The following is a 19,860-nucleotide window of genomic DNA, read 5'->3' as shown; positions in this document are numbered from 1 at the left end:
GGATGGTAAACCACCACAGCATTCAACTCTCTTCATCTTCGTTCATATGTTCATCATCACTTCTTTATTTTTCGTTATTAATCAATTGTTACTTCTGTTACTACTATTTTGATTACTAATTGCTTACTACTGCATCTAGCTTTCTATCATAATCCGATTACTGTAGCTGCGCAATGATTAAGAGAGTGAATTGCAATAAAAAAAATATATCAAATAACGTCCTTAAACTTGATTAATTTGATGAAAAATCATGAATCTCAAAATAGCACAAAATTGCTTGAATCTTGAGATTTACTGCATGGATTTTAATGAAACCAATTGGAAGTTTTCAAATGATCAATACTAACGATCTCAATCAGATTCAAGTTATTTTCAAACCAAACAAACAAAAAATGAAAATTTCTCTCGTTAAAATGAAAATAAAATTCAAAATTGCATAGATTGTTGTTGATATGGATCTGAGATTGATGTAGGAATCAATCCTCCTACTCTTATACCAACTGATAGGCCTCAAACAACAATCAACATAATAATAAACATGATTGATATGGCTCAAATTTAACATTTGATCTTTCACAATATTAAACATTATTCTCTCAGTTTTATGCAAGTTTGAAGGCCTTTTGATGATATTCTAAGAAGGTTTGTATATTTGTATCAAGAGGAACTTCGTGACATGTTTTGAAGGTTCTGACTTCTGAGGTGTTTTCAACCTAACATTATCATCATGGTTGGTCCCGATAACAGTTGGGGTTAAAATATGAGTTTACATGGTGGAAAATCTGAAGGAAGGAGTGCACTTCATGCATATTAATTGTGCTACTCTAGATTTGGCACCTAACACTTCCCAAGACATAGAAGTCAATTTACAGGTACGAAAATGATAAACCTCTAACGAGTTCTAAAGATCGCCAGGTTTAAACTATAAAAAATTAAGAATAAAAATTCTTAAAATAAATCTAGCTCCAATAAATATTAAAAATAATATTTATTAATAACGGATAACATAAATGTTATTTTCTCAAAACGTGACTTAAAATTCGGTTAACGCTCGTTAAGTTACACTTAACCAAGAATAGAAATTCTTAGCAATGATTAACACATAAATAGTACAAATAATATTTATAATCAAATATAAAATAAAAATGTTATCTATTTCACGTATGACACAAAAGTCAAATTAACGGTCGCTAAGGAATTAACGGAAAAAGTTAATGAAAAAAGAGGATTATTACAATCAGATTTCGAAACATAAACATATTTTCAGTTTCATCAACCTTCATCGTAAACCTTATTCTTCATGCTCTTCATAAAATTTTTTTAGGGGTTTTTGATTTTGTGAAGTAAAAAGAGACCTAAGCTCAAATCTATACTCCTAAACCCAAACTGAATCCTTTTCAAAAATTGATTTTGTTATCATTAACAAATCTTGTTCAGATATGATGTTCTTTAATCAGTCTACAAAAGTCAAACGAATGGACTTAGATCAAATTGGAAGATTATGTTTTGTTCTAGGTCATGATCCACGAAGTTTAAGAACGTGATTTACAACATTTTTCGTGAAGGAATCAACATCAAAAACGCCATCGAACTCGATTTTGATTTCAAACTCACATGAGTGGTTGTATTCTACTCCGTATATGTTATTTGTATTCTGAATAAAATGGTAGTAACATGAAGATGGTAAACATGAAGATGGTGGCACTATGAAGATAGTAGAAACATATAAATCAATTTATTCTTCAAACTTTTTTTTTGTGGATGATGATGTCGATGGATGTTGATGGATACATGTGTGAGTGTTGTTTCATTCAAACTGTTAGAGAAGCAACTTTATGAAGAAATTTATGAAGAAAGTAGTATATTGTTAGCAAAGATATGCTTCGATATGGTTTCCTTTATTTTTTAATATATAATGTAGCTCTAATAAAGTAGTTAACAAAATAAATTAAATCAAAACAATGTTAAATATACTTATATTTATAAATTCTTATTTTCATAAACTTATAAGTTGAAAACTATATATTATAAGAAATTTTTTGCGCCGTTGGTTCCTCGTTTTTAGTGTTTTAAGTGAAGAAAATAGTAAAAAGACGAATTTACCCTCACATGCAATGCACATGTCAAGGGTTGACAGACATTGATATGCTTGAGAGCACACCTAATCTTATTGTAATATGATTACGAATTCGTCCACAGAGAGCAGTGTTCAAGATTTTAAAACTAATAATTATTCTAAAAAAACAAAGTTATAAAAATGGGGGTTTTGATTTAAAACTAATTAATGCAAAGTAAATAAATAAAAATTCAGATGAGACAAGGGTATCTACATAGAATCAATTCCCTAGGATCCGTATTACTTCAATTAAAACAGATAAATCATGTGACTCAGTCCAGTTTTATTTTCATAAAACTTAGGCTACTTCGGTGTCCCTGTGTAACCTCACGATTGAAAGAACTAAACGCAAACCAATCACCAATTATGTTCCTACTTCGGTGTCCCTACGTATTCACACAATTGTCTAGATCACACAAGGTGTTGAAGCATAAGTTATTAATCGTCAATTAACTGTCGTTAACTAATAAATAACCTATGTGACTGGTTCAATTCGAATAATTCAACCAACAATGGATCTTTCAACCAAGCACACAATCAGTTAAATAATAATCACTCAAGATGTAAGTTAGTGAAGGATAAATTAGTGTCCCTTTTTAGCTTCACTATTATCTACTCGATTAATGGGTCAATTGTTATCGTTTACTTGTAGTTTGGTGTCCCTTATACAATTCAACGAATACTAAATCATGTGTCCATAACCTAGCAAGTCTATCAATCACTTAACTGTCGTTAATTAATTCATTAGACATACAATTGAGGGATTAATCAATGGGAGTAATAAAAACCAACAATCAAGAACAATTACAATTGTAGAAATCATTAAGATAAGCAATCCATCACCTATGTTCAATCATCTAAGTGAATACTAGAGATTTAGCTACTCATCATTAGACTTGAACCAACAAACAAAATAATCAAGAACATTAAATTAATCATTGTATAAATAAACAAGGAATTAAAATAAATAATACCGATATATTGAATGTTGAATAAAAAGCAATGAAAGTCAAAATCCCAAGTTTGAAGAATTGTGGTCTCCCAATTCGTACAGCAGCTTCCAGCGAAAATTATAGAATTAACAAATTGTTATTTGCCTTACTGCTGGATGACGAAAAAAATAAAATCCCCTAGTAGGGTCGGCTTCCACAGCCTTATGTCACCACAAGAATGAAAATAATTAAACCTAATATAAAAACTTGTTATAATTCAGTAGGCTTATAACTACCTTTAGTGGTTTGATTCTTGATGTTATAATTCAGTAGGCTTATAACTACCTTTAGTGATTTGATTCTTGATTTAGAATACTAATAATGAAGTGTAAGAACAAAGATGATAATGGAGAGAAAGAAAGAAACACTTTGTAAGTGTGAGAAATGGTGCAAGTTTAATGCTTGCATTCATGAGTATTTATAGCCTAAAATCTCAATATAAAAATACATACTTTGTGTACCAAAATTGACTATATGTATACACCAAAATTGACTATCCATATCTATATTATTATTATTATTATAACACTCCCCCTTGGATAGCAATTTTATTTTGTTGAAGATCAACTATAAATTACTGCCTCGTTAAAAACCTTGCTAAAGAAAACCCAGTGGGAAAAAACTTTAGCTAAGGGAAAAAGAGTGCAGCATGGAGTTGACTCCCCCTCAAGTAGACATCGCTTCAGCTGTTACATCTTTTGAACATGTCTCATGCCAATGTTATGAACGTGTGTTCTGAAAATAGCAGTTGGAAGTGCTTTCGTGAAAAGATCAGCAGAGTTTTTGCTAGATTGCACATATCTCATTTCAATCTGGTTGTCCTTAATGAGATTTTGAGTGTATGAGAAGAATCTAGGTGGTATGTGTTTTGTTCGGTCACTTTTGATATACCCTTCTTTCATCTGTGCTATGCAAGCTGCATTATCTTCATAGATAGTTGTTGGACTTTTATCGCGTTCTAGTCCACAAGAATCAGTAATGAGTTGTGTCATTGATCTCAACCAAAAACATTCTCGAGTAGCTTCATGTAATGCAATCACTTCGGCATGATTTGACGATGTAGCAACAAGTGTTTGTTTTTGAGAACGCCATGATATTGCAGTACCTCCATTTAGGAATACATATCCAGTTTGAGATTTAGCTTTATGTGGATCAGATAAATAACCTGCATCTGCATAACCAACCAAATCTTGTTTTGATTCGTTAGAATAAAATAATCCTAAATCAGTAGTTCCTCGAAGGTATCGAAATATGTGTTTGATCCCATTCCAGTGTCTTTTGGTAGGAGCAGAGCTGAACCTTGCCAACAAATTAACTGCAAAAGAAATGTCAGGTCTTGTACAATTTGTAAGATACATAAGAGCTCCAATTGCACTAAGATATGGTACTTCTGGTCCAAGAATGTCTTCTTGATCTTCACATGGACGAAATGGATCAGCTTCAACATTGAGTGATCTAACAACCATAGGAGTACTTAATGGTTTTGCCTTGTCCATATTGAAACGTTTCAAAATCTTTTCAGTATATGTTGTTTGATGTACAAGTAAACCATTAGGCATATGCTCAATTTGTAAACCAAGGCAATACTTGGTTTTTCCGAGATCTTTCATTTCAAATTCTTTCTTTAGAAGTTGAATGGCTTCATGGATCTCTTTATTTGTACCTATGATGTTAAGATCATCAACATAAACAGCTATGATCACATATCCGGATGTTGTTTTCTTAATGAAAACACAAGGGCAAGTAAGATTATTTGTATACCCTTTGCTTATCAAGTAATCACTTAATCGGTTATACCACATACGTCCCGATTGTTTTAACCCATATAAAGATCTTTGTAATTTAATCGAATACATTTCTTTGGGTTTTGCATTTGATGCTTCTGGTACCTTAAATCCTTCAGGTATCTTCATATATATATCACTATCAAGTGATCCATATAGATAAGCAGTCACAACATCCATGAGATGCATTTCTAAATTTTTAGAAACTGCCAGACTGATTAAGTACCTAAAAGTAATTGCATCCATAACAGGAGAATAAGTTTCTTCATAATCAATTCCCGGTCTTTGAGAAAAACCTTGAGCTACAAGTCTAGCTTTATACCTTGTAACTTCATTTTTCTCATTTCTTTTTCGGACAAAAATCCATCTGTATCCTACAGGTTTCACATCTTTAGGAGTGAGAATGATGGATCCGAAAACTTTTCTTTTATTGAGTGATTCTAATTCAGCTCGTATTGCTTCTTTCCATTGAGCCCAATCATGTCTATTTTGACATTCAACCATAGATGTTGGTTCTGGATCATCATCATTATTCATGATGTCATATGCAACATTAAATGAAAATTTCTCATCAAGATTTTTCATTTCATTTCGGTTCCATAATATTTTTGAATATGCATAATTGATTGCAATTTCTGTATTGACATCATCAATCTCCTCTGCAGTAGGAGTACTGATTTGTGGTTCTTCTTGAACACTTTCTTTTACTTCATTATCAGCTGATTTTCTTTTTCGAGGATTTTTATCCTTTGAACCGATTGGTCTTCCACGTTTCTGACGTGGCAAAGATTCATGAGTGACGTTATTGCCAGCTTTTGGAATTTCAATTCGAGCTGGAGTATTTACTGCTGGTATATATGATTTTGTCACCGTTTTTGTATCTGTAAATGCATCAGGCAATTGATTTGCAAGTTCTTGTATATGCATTATCTTTTGAACTTCTGTCTCGCATTCTTTTGTGCGAGGATCAAGATACTTTAATTGAGGTTCACACCATGAAACATCATTTTCTTTATTTTTCATTTCTCCCCCTAATCTAGGGAACAATGTTTCATTAAAATGACAATCAGCAAAACGTGCTGTAAAAACGTCACCTGTCATAGGTTCAATATACCTTAATATTGAAGATGTTTCATATCCAACATATATTCCCAACCTCCTTTGAGGACCCATTTTTGTACGTTGTGGTGTCGCAATTGGAACATACACTGCACAACCAAATGTTCTAAGATGGGAAATATTTGGCTCTTGACCAAAAGCAAGTTGTAGGGGGGAATATTTATGACTTGCACTTGGTCTGATGCGAATCAATGCAGCAGCATGTAAAATTGCATGACCCCATATAGATACAGGGAGTTTTGTTCTCATTATCAATGGTCTAGCGATTAACTGTAAACGTTTAATCAATGACTCGGCTAAACCATTTTGTGTATGCACATGAGCAACAGAATGTTCAACAACAATTCCTATAGACATGCAATAGTCATTAAATGCTTGAGATGTAAATTCACCAGCATTATCAAGTCTCACCCTTTTAATGGTGTAATCAGGAAAATGAGCTCTCAATTTAATAATTTGGGCAAGAAATTTTGCAAATGCCACATTACGGCTTGATAACAGACAAACATGAGACCATCTGCTAGATGCGTCTATTAGAACCATGAAATATCTAAATGGTCCACATGGTGGATGAATTGGTCCACATATATCACCTTGAATTCTTTCAAGAAACATTGGTGATTCTTTCTCAACCTTAAGTGGTGAGGGTCTAGTTATCAATTTTCCAAGAGAGCAAGATGTACATGGAACCATTGTATCATGATGGATTTTTCTATCCTTTAGTGGATGTCCATGAGTACATTCAATAATCCTTTTCATCATTGTTGATCCTGGATGGCCTAATCTGTTATGCCATAAACTGAATACACCAGGATCAATATATTTTTCGTTAACTACCATATGTATTTCTGGTACATTTATATGTGTATAATGTAATCCAGAACTAAGTCTTGGTAGTTTTTCAACCACATGACTCTTGTCAGTGATACTTAAATATTTCTCATTTTCTGTTGTCACTGACTGATAATCATACCCGTTAAGGTATATGTCGGAGAAACTCAATAAATTTCTGCTTGACTTGGGAGAAAATAAGGCATCATTTATTAAAAATTTTGTACCATTTGGTAGTATGAAATTTGCCTTTCCTATCCCTTTTATCAAGTTAGCAGGTCCTGATATTGTATGTATAGTTCCTTCCGTTGGTTTTAGATCAATAAAATATTTCTCGGATTTAAGTATAGTGTGTGTAGTTCCACTGTCTGCTATACAGAGATCTCCACCACTTGATTGATGTTGTATTCCATCAAAATTCATATTGAACTTCATATATAAGAAATAAATAGTGAGTACATTAATATTACACAATATTTTAAACGCAAATAGATAGTACTGAAACATTTAGCAAACATAATGACAAAGACAGACGATATTAAATCGTTTATTTTTCAAAAGACACACAACTTAAACATTCAAGAAATCTTCATATAAATCAGATGGTTTCTCAGTGACTGTTGGATCAATATTATCCACAAAATTTACTTCCTTTTCTTTACCTTTCAGCGAATCCTGATACATCTTAACAAGATGTTTAGATGTTCGGCAAGTATTAGCCCAGTGGCCCATTCTACCACATCTGTAGCAAGATTCTTCAGAATTTTTAGAAGAATTTTCTTCAACATCTTGTTTAATGGGCTTGTTTTGTGGTTGATATTTATATTTTCGTGGATTACTATTTCTTTGACCACCACGGCCACGACCACGACCACGTCCACGCCCATTACCATTACCATAAGGATGGTTTCTACCATAGTTATGGCTTTTGGCATGATGATGGTGATGGTTATTATAACCACGACCTTGCCCGCGTCCTTGTCCCTGTTTATAATTATTTGCAGTATTTGCTTCAGGGATTGCAAGTGTACCAGTAGGACGGGATTGCTGATTTTTCATTAATAGCTCATCATTTTGCTCTGCAACTAAGAGATATGAATTAAGTTCAGGATATGTTTTGAACTTTAGCATTCTCAAATTTCTTTGCACTGTGATGTTTGCAGCATTCATTGTGGAGAAAGTTTTCTCCATCATGTCTGCATCACTAATTTCATGTCCACAGAATTTAAGTTGTGAACATGTATTATACAGAGCTGAGCTGTATTCATTTACTTTCTTAAAGTCTTGGAACCTTAATGTTCTCCATTGTTCCATTGCAGCTGGAAGTAAAATTTCTCTTTGATTATTGAATCTGCTTTTGAGACCTTCCCATAAAACATGGGGATCTTCTACAGTCACATAATTATTTTGTAAGCATTCATCAATATGTTGATGAATAAAGCAACATGCCGTAGCTTGTTCTTTTTCAGAACAAGTGTTGTTTTCATTTATGGTTTCAAGAATGCCCATTGATTTAAGATGCATTTTTACTTTTATAACCCATGGCATGTAGTTGTTTCCAGTTGATTCTAAAGGAGTAAATTTAAGCTTTTCCAGATTCGACATTTTCTATTATCAAAAATTAAAACAAACATCATGATAAATTAGAGTCAATTTATATTCATAAGTATATAAACATTAAACATAAATTTAATATAACATAAATGATAAGTAGGTGACAGTGTCGACCATGTGTAAGCAATCATAAATAAATGTTATATAACAAAAATATAAATATTAGTAAACATAAATGAAAATTTGGCGACAGTGTCGACCATATATTTTTTCAGGTGGTATAACCGACCTATATCATTCTGGTGGTATAACCGACCATATATCATTTTGGTGGTATAACCGACCATATATCATTTTGGTGGTATAACCGACCATATATCATTTTGGTGGCAGAGCCAACCATATTTAGTATTAAGATTATCGTGCTGATAACGTGTTATAATTCAGTAGGCTTATAACTACCTTTAGTGGTTTGATTCTTGATGTTATAATTCAGTAGGCTTATAACTACCTTTAGTGATTTGATTCTTGATTTAGAATACTAATAATGAAGTGTAAGAACAAAGATGATAATGGAGAGAAAGAAAGAAACACTTTGTAAGTGTGAGAAATGGTGCAAGTTTAATGCTTGCATTCATGAGTATTTATAGCCTAAAATCTCAATATAAAAATACATACTTTGTGTACCAAAATTGACTATATGTATACACCAAAATTGACTATCCATATCTATATTATTATTATTATTATAACAAAACTAACTTCTTTGTAAACGTAATATAGAGTAATATAAATAATGAGATGTCTTGCCCATTAATTAATTCCTCCAATCTAATAATATAAAACTTGTTGAATTTGGAAAACATTAAACTCGTTCAGGCCCAAAACGATCATTCCGACCCACCTTTACTTCCTCGCGTTCGCTAAAATTGCATGTATGTATTCTCGCGTTCGCGAGAATCCTAAAAAAATAGGTTCACGTTCGCTTTCCAATATTTCGGTTAGTGAGTAAGGCTCGATGTTGTTTCGCGAACGATGACTTAAATCTTGCGATAGCGAGGCGAAAAACTCCATTTTTGTCCAAAAAATCACTTTAAAAAGTTGGCGTTAAACCCCGGCTCGAACCTGGAACCTTAAACTTGATATTTTGCCCCGAAACACTCTAATATATCAAAAATCACCAACTCTTTACCAAAACACCACCTTAACATAAAAGGCGTAAACTTTAATATTTTTAAACACTTTAGCTTCAAATGTCACCCACATAAATGCAACTAGTTCGATAGTGCGAAGAGTAAATATGTATAAATCAAGCACTATCAAAATCCCCCACACTTGAACCTTGATTGTCCTCAAGTAAGCTTATCTTCAAAATGGTAAAACTTAATACAAGATTAACATACCCGAAGTGTCTTCAAAAATCATTAACTCCATATCGTGTAGTCTTCACAAAATTAGTACAAGGCTCAAGTCTTCAATCAAAACCATCAACATTCAACACCTGTTCAAGCCTAAGTCTACCCAACACAATCATTTTCCCGGTCAAAGTCAACTACATCTTCAAAAAGGTCATCAAAACATCAATCATCAAGTAAATACTTTTCATATTTCAAAAGTTGACCTCATTGACTTTGACCAATTACGTAGGATCCACGGGACAGCCATTGACTCAACAAATTACCAATCAAAATCACCCTCAATATTGTTAACAATTACTCAATTTCACCAAAATAAGTTCAAGATATCAATCAATATGTATCATGAATTATAGTCACCCTGAAAATTATAAAGTATAACCAAAATGAGTAAAATTTTGAGCATCATAAAAATTACCATTCATCAAGTGTACGCTTCCAAAAATATGCTCCTCTAATCAACCCGTATTGGCTATCCTTCTTTCACCTCCATGCCCCCAAAACACCAATAATCGTCAATTCCAAATATAACCGTCAATTCCAAATTTTGGGTTAAGGTGGGTGTGCCAAAGCGTAGGGGACTGGTTACCCCTATCTTTATGGTTAATCCGGGCACAGGATGACCGACACTCATCAAGCTTTCTATCACAACTCTATGGTTTCTCTCATAGTAGGGCGAAAGCATTGACGGAGGTTCGTGGAATTAGTGCCCCACGTGGCTAATTAAGAGGTCCATCAATTTCATAATTTGGCTCATAAGCCGGTGTGCATACAAGCCTTCCCGATTATGGGACAGCCGCACGGGTAGTTGCACTGAAGCGAACTACCTTGGGTGTAAATTTTTCGGAGGGTCTATTGCACGAAACCTGAAAGACTTTACTTTTAAGCAATGGTCTTTTGAAACAAGCATAACTTGTAAGACTTTACTTACAAGTTCGGAAGACTTTATATAACAACCCTCACTTTTCGACTTCCGATTTTACTAAAATACCTAGAGTTGTTATATACGAATAAATTTAACGTTGACCGAATAAACGTACGCTTAAAATAAATAATATAATTATAAATATTATAAATAAGATTATGATATATATTATAACATAATTACATCAATGAATATATATATAATATTTATATTACTTTTGTTATTTAGTTAATAGAATATATAATTAACTAAATAATAAATAATATTATAACATTTATAAAACTAATAAAAACTATAAATTAATAATCATAAATTTTAATTTTTATAAAAACTAAATATAATAATAATTTTTATATAAAATTCGTATTTAATAATTAAACAAATATAGAAATAAAATGTTAAATGTTCTTAGAAATATATTAAACAAATTTTTTTTTTAGAATTTTATACAAAAAAAAAAATCAAAACTATATCTACTTTTAATAAATAAATACAAAAATACAAACTACTTTTTCTTTTAAGATTTACTTTTAATAAAAATACAAACTACTTTTTCTTATTTTAACTTTTAAGATTTACTTTTAATAAAAATACAAACTACTTTTTCTTATTTTAACTTTTAAGATTTACTTTTAATAAAAATACAAACTACTTTTTCTTATTTTAACTTTTAAAATTTACTTTTAATAAAAATACAAAATACTTTTTCTTATTTTAACTTTTAAGATTTTACTTTTAATAAAAATACAAACTACTTTTTCTTATTTTAACTTTTAAGATTTTACTTTTAATAAAAATACAAACTACTTTTTCTTATTTTAACTTTTAAGATTTACTTTTAATAAAAATACAAAATACTTTTTCTTATTTTAACTTTTAAGATTTTACTTTTAATAAAAATACAAACTACTTTTTCTTATTTTAACTTTTAAAATTACTTTTAATAAAAATATAAAATACTTTTTCTTATTTTAACTTTTAAGATTTACTTATTTTATTTTAATTTTTTTTTACCTAACATTTTCAACTATAAATACCACATACATTTCTCATTTCAAACTTACACCTTAATCTCTCATTTCTCTCTTAAAGAACTACTTCTAGTTAATATCTCGGTCACTTACTTGCTTTACTTTCCTTTCTTGCGTGGAATACTTCAACTGCTATTTAAGGTGAGTTTCATTTGCTCCCTTTTTAATTGCTTTGCAATTTACATTTTTGGGCTGAGAATACATGCGCTGTTTTATAACTGTTTTATGAAATGAATACAAACACTAAAACTGATTTTGCGTGAGTTTCATTTTCTCCCCTTTTACTCTTTACATTTTTGGGGCTGAGAATACATGCAAATGTTTTATTAACTGTTTTACAATAATTATATGCGTGAGTTTCATTACTCCCTTTTTATATATATTTTTGGACTGATAATACATGCGATGTTTTATAAATATTTTACGAAATAGGCACAAGTACTAAAACTAATTCTACGTGGGTTATAATCAAAAATCCCCTAGCTTGGTAACTTTAACTATTGGTTTATGAACTGGTAGGCGCGAATCCTAAAGATAGATCTATCGGGTCTTACACCCCCACCCAGATGTTGTTCTAGTCACTACTAAACTAGAAGAACGGGTGTTTAGTACTTCGAGGTTAACGTAACGCACTTGATTCGGTGCAAATATTATTATAACTCAGGGGTACACACTCTTGTTAAGGCTAGTTACCGGGTGCCCACAACTTATAGAATGCTTTTATACACTTGCTAGTGTACGGATATTTATGAAACTGAAATCTTGTGGCCTATTATTATAACGGAAATGATTGATTTTGATAAACTAATGAACTCACCAACCTTTTTGGTTGACACTTTAAGCATGTTTTGTCTCAGGTGACGAATAAGATGATTGCCATGATTGCTACCTGATGAATTAAATGCTGCTACATGGAGTCTTCATTTCATTACATTTACTTTGCATTAAGACTATTATTATTATTTCAGTTTAAATTTGATGTAAAACTTTTAATGCTTCAGCTGTTTTATTAATAAATGTTTTATTCAAAACGTCTCATATAGAGTCGTTCTCGTTTATACAACTGTGATTTGATATAATTAGTCACAAATACCCTAGGCCCTATTTTGGGGGTGTGACACTTTACTTCCTAAGAACAACATGGGAGGACTCGATTTTCCCGGAAGTGTTTAAACACTTGTTTATTTAATTTAAGGTCCTTGGACCCCACTTCCCACGCATCTTAGCTTTTATGCTAGTATGATGACCCGGAAAATTTCGACTTATTTAAACCAATTCTCTATATGATTTAATATTTTCGACATGATAAGCAATGAATTTTGACAAGTTTTAAAACTTTTGAAAATGATTTTTTTATATAACGGTTGACCACCCTGTTTGTCCAACGATTCACGAACGTCATAACATGTATTATATACATATTTTAATAAATATAAGAGCTTTCGATATATACGGAATCATGCGAATAATATTTATATAAATGATTAAAAATTTACTATTAAACGATGCTATTTCAAATTAAAATTTTTACGTATAAAGTCATTTTATTTTTATGATATAATTTTTGTATTTTTTTTTAAGAAACGAAGTTAAATTAATAATGTACAATTTGTAAAGCACAACATACAACGTGTAGCTTAAATAGTTGAATTTAAATTAATTCATTTACTATTCACATGAAAATGACATGATAGAAATTATTAATTATAAGTTACATAGAATACCCCTGAAGTATTTAATAAATACGACTTTTTAAAATTTTAAACTTGTATCATAATATTATAATATTATGTCGACGAGGAAGAAATCAAAAAATGTGAGCTGGAAAAGGGATCCATGCGATCGCATGGAATTCCCTCACATTCCCCATGCGATCGCATGGGGTCTGATATCAGGCCACATTATAAAGCTCGATCGTTTCTGCCATTTTTTTTACTCAATCTATCTCTCGACCTCTTCTCTCATATATATATTATATAAATTATTATTATTATTATTATTATTATTATTATTATTATTATTATTATTGAGATTAATATTATTATTAATCTTATTATTATTAATATTATTAATTAGTATTATACATAAAATACTACGACGAGGTTATGAGCGTGTCACTTTCAAAATGGTTTTCAAGCGGGATAGAGCTAAGGAAATTATGGGTTATTGCCAAGGAGGTTATGGGTAATGTTCGGGGGTATATTTGTGAATCAAACCTAGTGTTTATCATCTCTGTTGCGTCTACGTACTTTCCTACAATATTGAATCTCAATATTGATACGTAAGCACTCATATTTTATCTTTTATATATTAATTGTGTATCCATGTCTAGTGCTCGAGTATATATATTTATACAGGCTTGTATGCTAAATTTCGTCGTTAAACAGTTTATGATGAATCACGAATTAAATACATATGCTACTGGTAAAAGGTATATGATATGCATGTTTTTGGAAAGCTGGCGAAAAATCAATGACTTTTCATTTAGATATCGAATAGTTTCGATGAACGGATTAAGAGATATGATCAACTGAATTATGATTAACGTTAATTGAAATTGCTTTTGAATCTGCAATTAAGATTTAAACAAGTTGTTTACGAGATTGATAAAATGGATTTTTGAATATTACCAACCGAGTAAATGACTCCTTATATAAGATATGTCTCGTTTTGTTGAACTATTGTCAAAATTGACTTTTTGAAACGACTTTGGATAACTTTTGTATGTCGATCTCGAGCATTAGGATTGTGATACACTATGACCAGACCTAGCTTGATAGACATTTATTGACCAACATATGTTCTCTAGGTTGAGATCTACGGTTATTTGGTAATCCGAGTTTCGGTCATATTTTGGTGAACGACTTTATATGCTGCTAAGGTGAGTTTCATTTGCTCCCTTTTTAAATGCTTTTGCAATATATATTTTTGGGCTGAGAATACATGCACTTTATTTTAAACAATGGACACAAGTACATACTAAATTCTATACTGAGTTTGAACCGAAAATCCCTTAGCTTTGGTAACTAGTAACTGCCGGTTATAAGAACTGGTGGGCGCGAGTAGTAGTATATGGATCCATAGGGCTTGATATCCCCGTCCGAGCTAGAGCACTAGCCTTTTAACGGACGTATGCTATTTGAGAAGCGTACACGTTGATTTGCGTGTGTTATTAAGATGATTATACAAAGGGTACAAATTATATATACGTTAAGTTTAGTTACCAGGGTGCTCAATTTCGTAGAATATTTTGATAAACGTTTCTGGATGAAACAACTGAAATCTTGTGATCCACCTTTATGTACAGATTATATGATACATTAAAACTATGAACTCACCAACCTTTGTGTTGACACTTGTTAGCATGTTTATTCTCAGGTTCCCTAGAAGTCTTCCGCTGTTTGCTTATATGTTAGACAAGCTATGTGCATGGAGTCTTACATGGCATATTTTTCCAAGGAAACGTTGCATTCACCAAATCATCACCAAGTATCTTATTTTGACTGCATTGTCAACGGAAGTACTGTTGTAAACTATTATTTATGGTGATTGTCTATATGAAGAAATCATCATATGTCAAAAACCTTTGATTTAAATATTCATTTATGGTGTGCCTTTTCAAAAGAATGCAATGTTTACAAAACGTATCATATAGAGGTTAAATACCTCGCAATGAAATCGATGAATGACGTGTTCGTCCATATGGATTTGGAGCGATCGTCACAGCTAGTTTTAAGAAAATGTAGGAAGCAGATACTACATTTCCATATTTTAAAGAGTACCATGGCTTTTAGCCATGGCTTGCGTTGTCTATGCAAACGCTAGCACGAAGCCATTGCTCTTACATAAAAAGACAGCACGGTTGAAGCTCAAGGCTCCTCTTCCCACAGTACGATACATCGGTGTAATACATCATGAAATGATGCATTAACCAATGTCAGTATAAAATGATGTAGATTAGGAAGTCTCCTACACCAAGTAAGACGGGCATTCGGAAGACTTGACTTCCTTTATGGATGCACTTGAATCATCCTATAATTTGGAATTTTTTTTAAAATCCTGGAAGACATTGCTTCCTTATTACGCACACACACTCACACAAAAGAAAATGCAAAACACCAAAATCATTGAGGTACCTGCACAATTAAACTTACAACAGTGATAACGTTTGCTTAATTACAAAACTACACTTGCTTTTTAACGAGTCAATAATTTTAAAATTTCCCCAATTTTTCAACACTTTAGTCAAAAATAAGACTCAAACCAAGTGCATTACATCCTCGAGAATTTATATCTCTCCCCCCACACTTAAGATCATGTAATGTCCTCATTTACATGAAATCATATAAATAAAATATAAAATTGAGAGGACAATAGAGTGAATGGGAAAAACATAACCGGATGTAGAGCAATATAATCGCGAAACGGAGTGACAGACGGCTCTGCACTGAAGGCCATTCCTCGATTGTCATCAAATTATGGTACCTGCAAAGCTTACACAAAAACAAAACACAAAAAGAAAAATATTTTTGGATTTTTGGGTTTTTTCAAATTTTTAGGTTTTTTTAGTTTTAAAACACACGCAATATACAAAATTATACATTGTGCAAGTTTATTAACGAGTCTTGCACTAGAATTGACCCCATATTATTAACTCCTAGTGGGGTCATCCTCCCCCACACTTATCGGACGACATATGAAATCAATGAAAAAAGTTCCACGAATAAGTAAAGTGAGCCAATCAATGACTCCTCGGGTTGTGTATAAAAAAACAACAATCTTCTTGATGAAGAAGATTAAACAAACCCTAGAGTCAATGAAAGACTCTCTTCCAAACACGGTTTTCAACAAAAGGTTATCTTCTTGATCGGCTCGTACCAAAACGGGTCATCATACATCATATCACACATGTTAAACTCGTAAGGACATACAATTTCCACATGAGAAGGTGATTCCTCAAATGGTTTCACTATATCAGTCGCCTCATTATCAATGACCTTTGGTGACTCGTTCACTTCAATCTCGGGTTGCAAAATCTCCTCAATATCATCATTACCATACCCGAGTGGATTATTGTACACTTTAAAAGTTTCGGGTATGATATCTTCAACCTCGTCTTCACTATCATCCTCACAATCATCATCAGTATCATCTCTGCCATCACCAAGTGGATTATCATAAATTTTAAAAACGTTAAGTGTTGGCAAAGTTTCACTCACTTCATCATCTTCCTCATCACTACCATCATCTTTATCATCTTCTTCATCCTTCTCTTCATCATTGGTTATAAAATATGTGGGTACTTGTGTACTCTCCACCACTTCGGTCTTAGCATAAAATCTTACATCATCATCATAAAAGATCCAATCTCGTGACCGAGAAGTGGAGACTACGGGTGTGGTGGGTGGTGAAATGCTGGTGGATACAAAGTCTTCGACCAATGGGAGTAAGGAACTCACGACCTTCTCTAATCTTTGGATGGTTTCTTGTTGATTAGCTAACATTTCTTTTAGATCTTGGCTTTCTTGGTTGAGAGCCTCGATGCGGTCAGAGTGGATCCTCATGAAGTTTGATAACAACTCTTGTAAATTCGGATCGATCTCCTCTTGTTGTTGCTCTTGGAATTGATGTTGAGAAGACTCCCATGTCGAGTCATCCCCCTCATAACAATAGTCCGTTGGTTGACCAAAAGAGTCAAAATTAGAAATGGGACCACTATCACAAGGTTGATCCACGGGAACAAAATCATTCATATAACCATTATCATAACCCCCGTCATCACAATAACCATCATAAGTACCATAATAACCATTCGGCTCACCATTAGCTTGCCACGAATCCATACACCCATTATCATGATTACCCATGTGACCATCATTCACATACCCATAACCATCATTCACATACCCATAACCATCATTCATACCCAAATAATCACCATTGTTCATGCTCATATAACCATAATCATCGTTCGTGCCTAATTGTTGACCATCATTCATTACTCTTGACCATAACAAATCATACAAAGATTCTTGCCCGACCATGGTATACCTGTACCTAGCTGCAATCACAACACAACCAAACCAGCGCGTAAAACCAAACAAAATAAAATAACAAAAAATAACTTCCGCAGAAACGAATTCCACGAAAGGATCGAACAACTAAGAGTTATTAAAATCTTAAAACACACCGCTCCCCGGCAGTGGCGCCAAAAATTTGATATGCTTGAGAGCACACCTAATCTTATTGTAATATGATTACGAATTCGTCCACAGAGAGCAGTGTTCAAGATTTTAAAACTAATAATTATTCTAAAAAAACAAAGTTATAAAAATGGGGGGGTTTGATTTAAAACTAATTAATGCAAAGTAAATAAATAAAAATTCAGATGAGACAAGGGTATCCACCTAGAATCAATTCCCTAGGATCTGGATTACTTCAATTAAAACAGATAAATCATGTGACTCAGTCCAGTTTTATTTTCATAAAACTTAGGCTACTTCGGTGTCCCTATGTAACCTCACGATTGAAAGAACTAAACGCAAATCAATCACCAATTATGTTCCTACTTCGGTGTCCCTACGTATTCACACAATTGTCTAGATCACACAAGGTGTTGAAGCATAAGTTATTAATCGTCAATTAACTGTCGTTAACTAATAAATAACCTATGTGACTGGTTCAATTCGAATAATTCAACCAACAATGGATCTTTCAACCAAGCACACGATCAATTAAATAATAATCACTCAAGATGTAAGTTAGTGAAGGATAAATTAGTGTCCCTTTTTAGCTTCACTATTACCTACTCGATTAATGGGTCAATTGTTATCGTTTACTTGTAGTTTGGTGTCCCTTATACAATTCAACGAATACTAAATCATGTGTCCATAACCTAGCAAGTCTATCAATCACTTAACTGTCGTTAATTAATTCATTAGACATACAATTGAGGGATTAATCAATGGGAGTAATAAAAACCAACAATCAAGAACAATTACAATTGTAGAAATCATTAAGATAAGCAATCCATTACCTATGTTCAATCATCTGAGTGAATACTAGGGATTTAGCTACTCATCATTAGACTTGAACCAACAAACAAAATAATCAAGAATATTAAATTAATCATTGTATAAATAAACAAGGAATTAAAATAAATAATACCGATATATTGAATGTTGAATAAAAAGCAATGAAAGTCAAAATCCCAAGTTTGAAGAATTGTGGTCTCCCAATTCGTACAGCAGCTTCCAGCGAAAATTATAGAATTAACAAATTGTTATTTGCCTTACTGCTCGATGACGAAAAAAAGTAAAATCCCCTAGTGGGGTCGGCTTCCACAGCCTTATGTCACCACAAGAATGAAAATAATTAAACCTAATATAAAAACTAACTTCTTTGTAGACGTAATATAGAGTAATATAAATAATAATGAGATGTCTTGCCCATTAATTAATTCCTCCAATCTAATAATATAAAACTTGTTGAATTTGGAAAACATTAAACTCGTTCAGGCCCAAAACGATCATTCCGACCCACCTTTACTTCCTCGCGTTCGCTAAAATTGCATGTATGTATTCTCGCGTTCGCGAGAATCCTAAAAAAATAGGTTCACGTTCGCTTTCCAATATTTCGGTTAGTGAGTAAGGCTCGATGTTGTTTCGCGAACGATGACTTAAATCTTGCGATGGAAAGGCGAAAAACTCCATTTTTGTCCAAAAACTCACTTTAAAAAGTTGGCGTTAAACCCCGGCTCGAATCTGGAACCTTAAACTTGATGTTTTGCCCCGAAACACTCTAATATATCAAAAATCACCAACTCTATACCAAAACACCACCTTAACATAAAAGGCGTAAACTTTAATATTTTTAAACACTTTAGCTTCAAATGTCACCCACATAAATGCAACTAGTTCGATAGTGCGAAGAGTAAATATTTATAAATCAAGCACTATCAGACATATTTAACGGTAATTTGATGGAGGAATTATGATTGCCATATTTTGCAAATAAATTGATTTAACAGACATATTTTTACCAATTGATTTTGGAGTACTAGAGAACTCATGAGCTTATTATTATGAAGTTGT

The sequence above is a fragment of the Rutidosis leptorrhynchoides genome, chromosome 6 (genome assembly GCF_046630445.1).
Source record: "Rutidosis leptorrhynchoides isolate AG116_Rl617_1_P2 chromosome 6, CSIRO_AGI_Rlap_v1, whole genome shotgun sequence".
NCBI lineage: Eukaryota > Viridiplantae > Streptophyta > Magnoliopsida > Asterales > Asteraceae > Rutidosis > Rutidosis leptorrhynchoides.
This window is presented reverse-complemented; position numbering follows the sequence as displayed.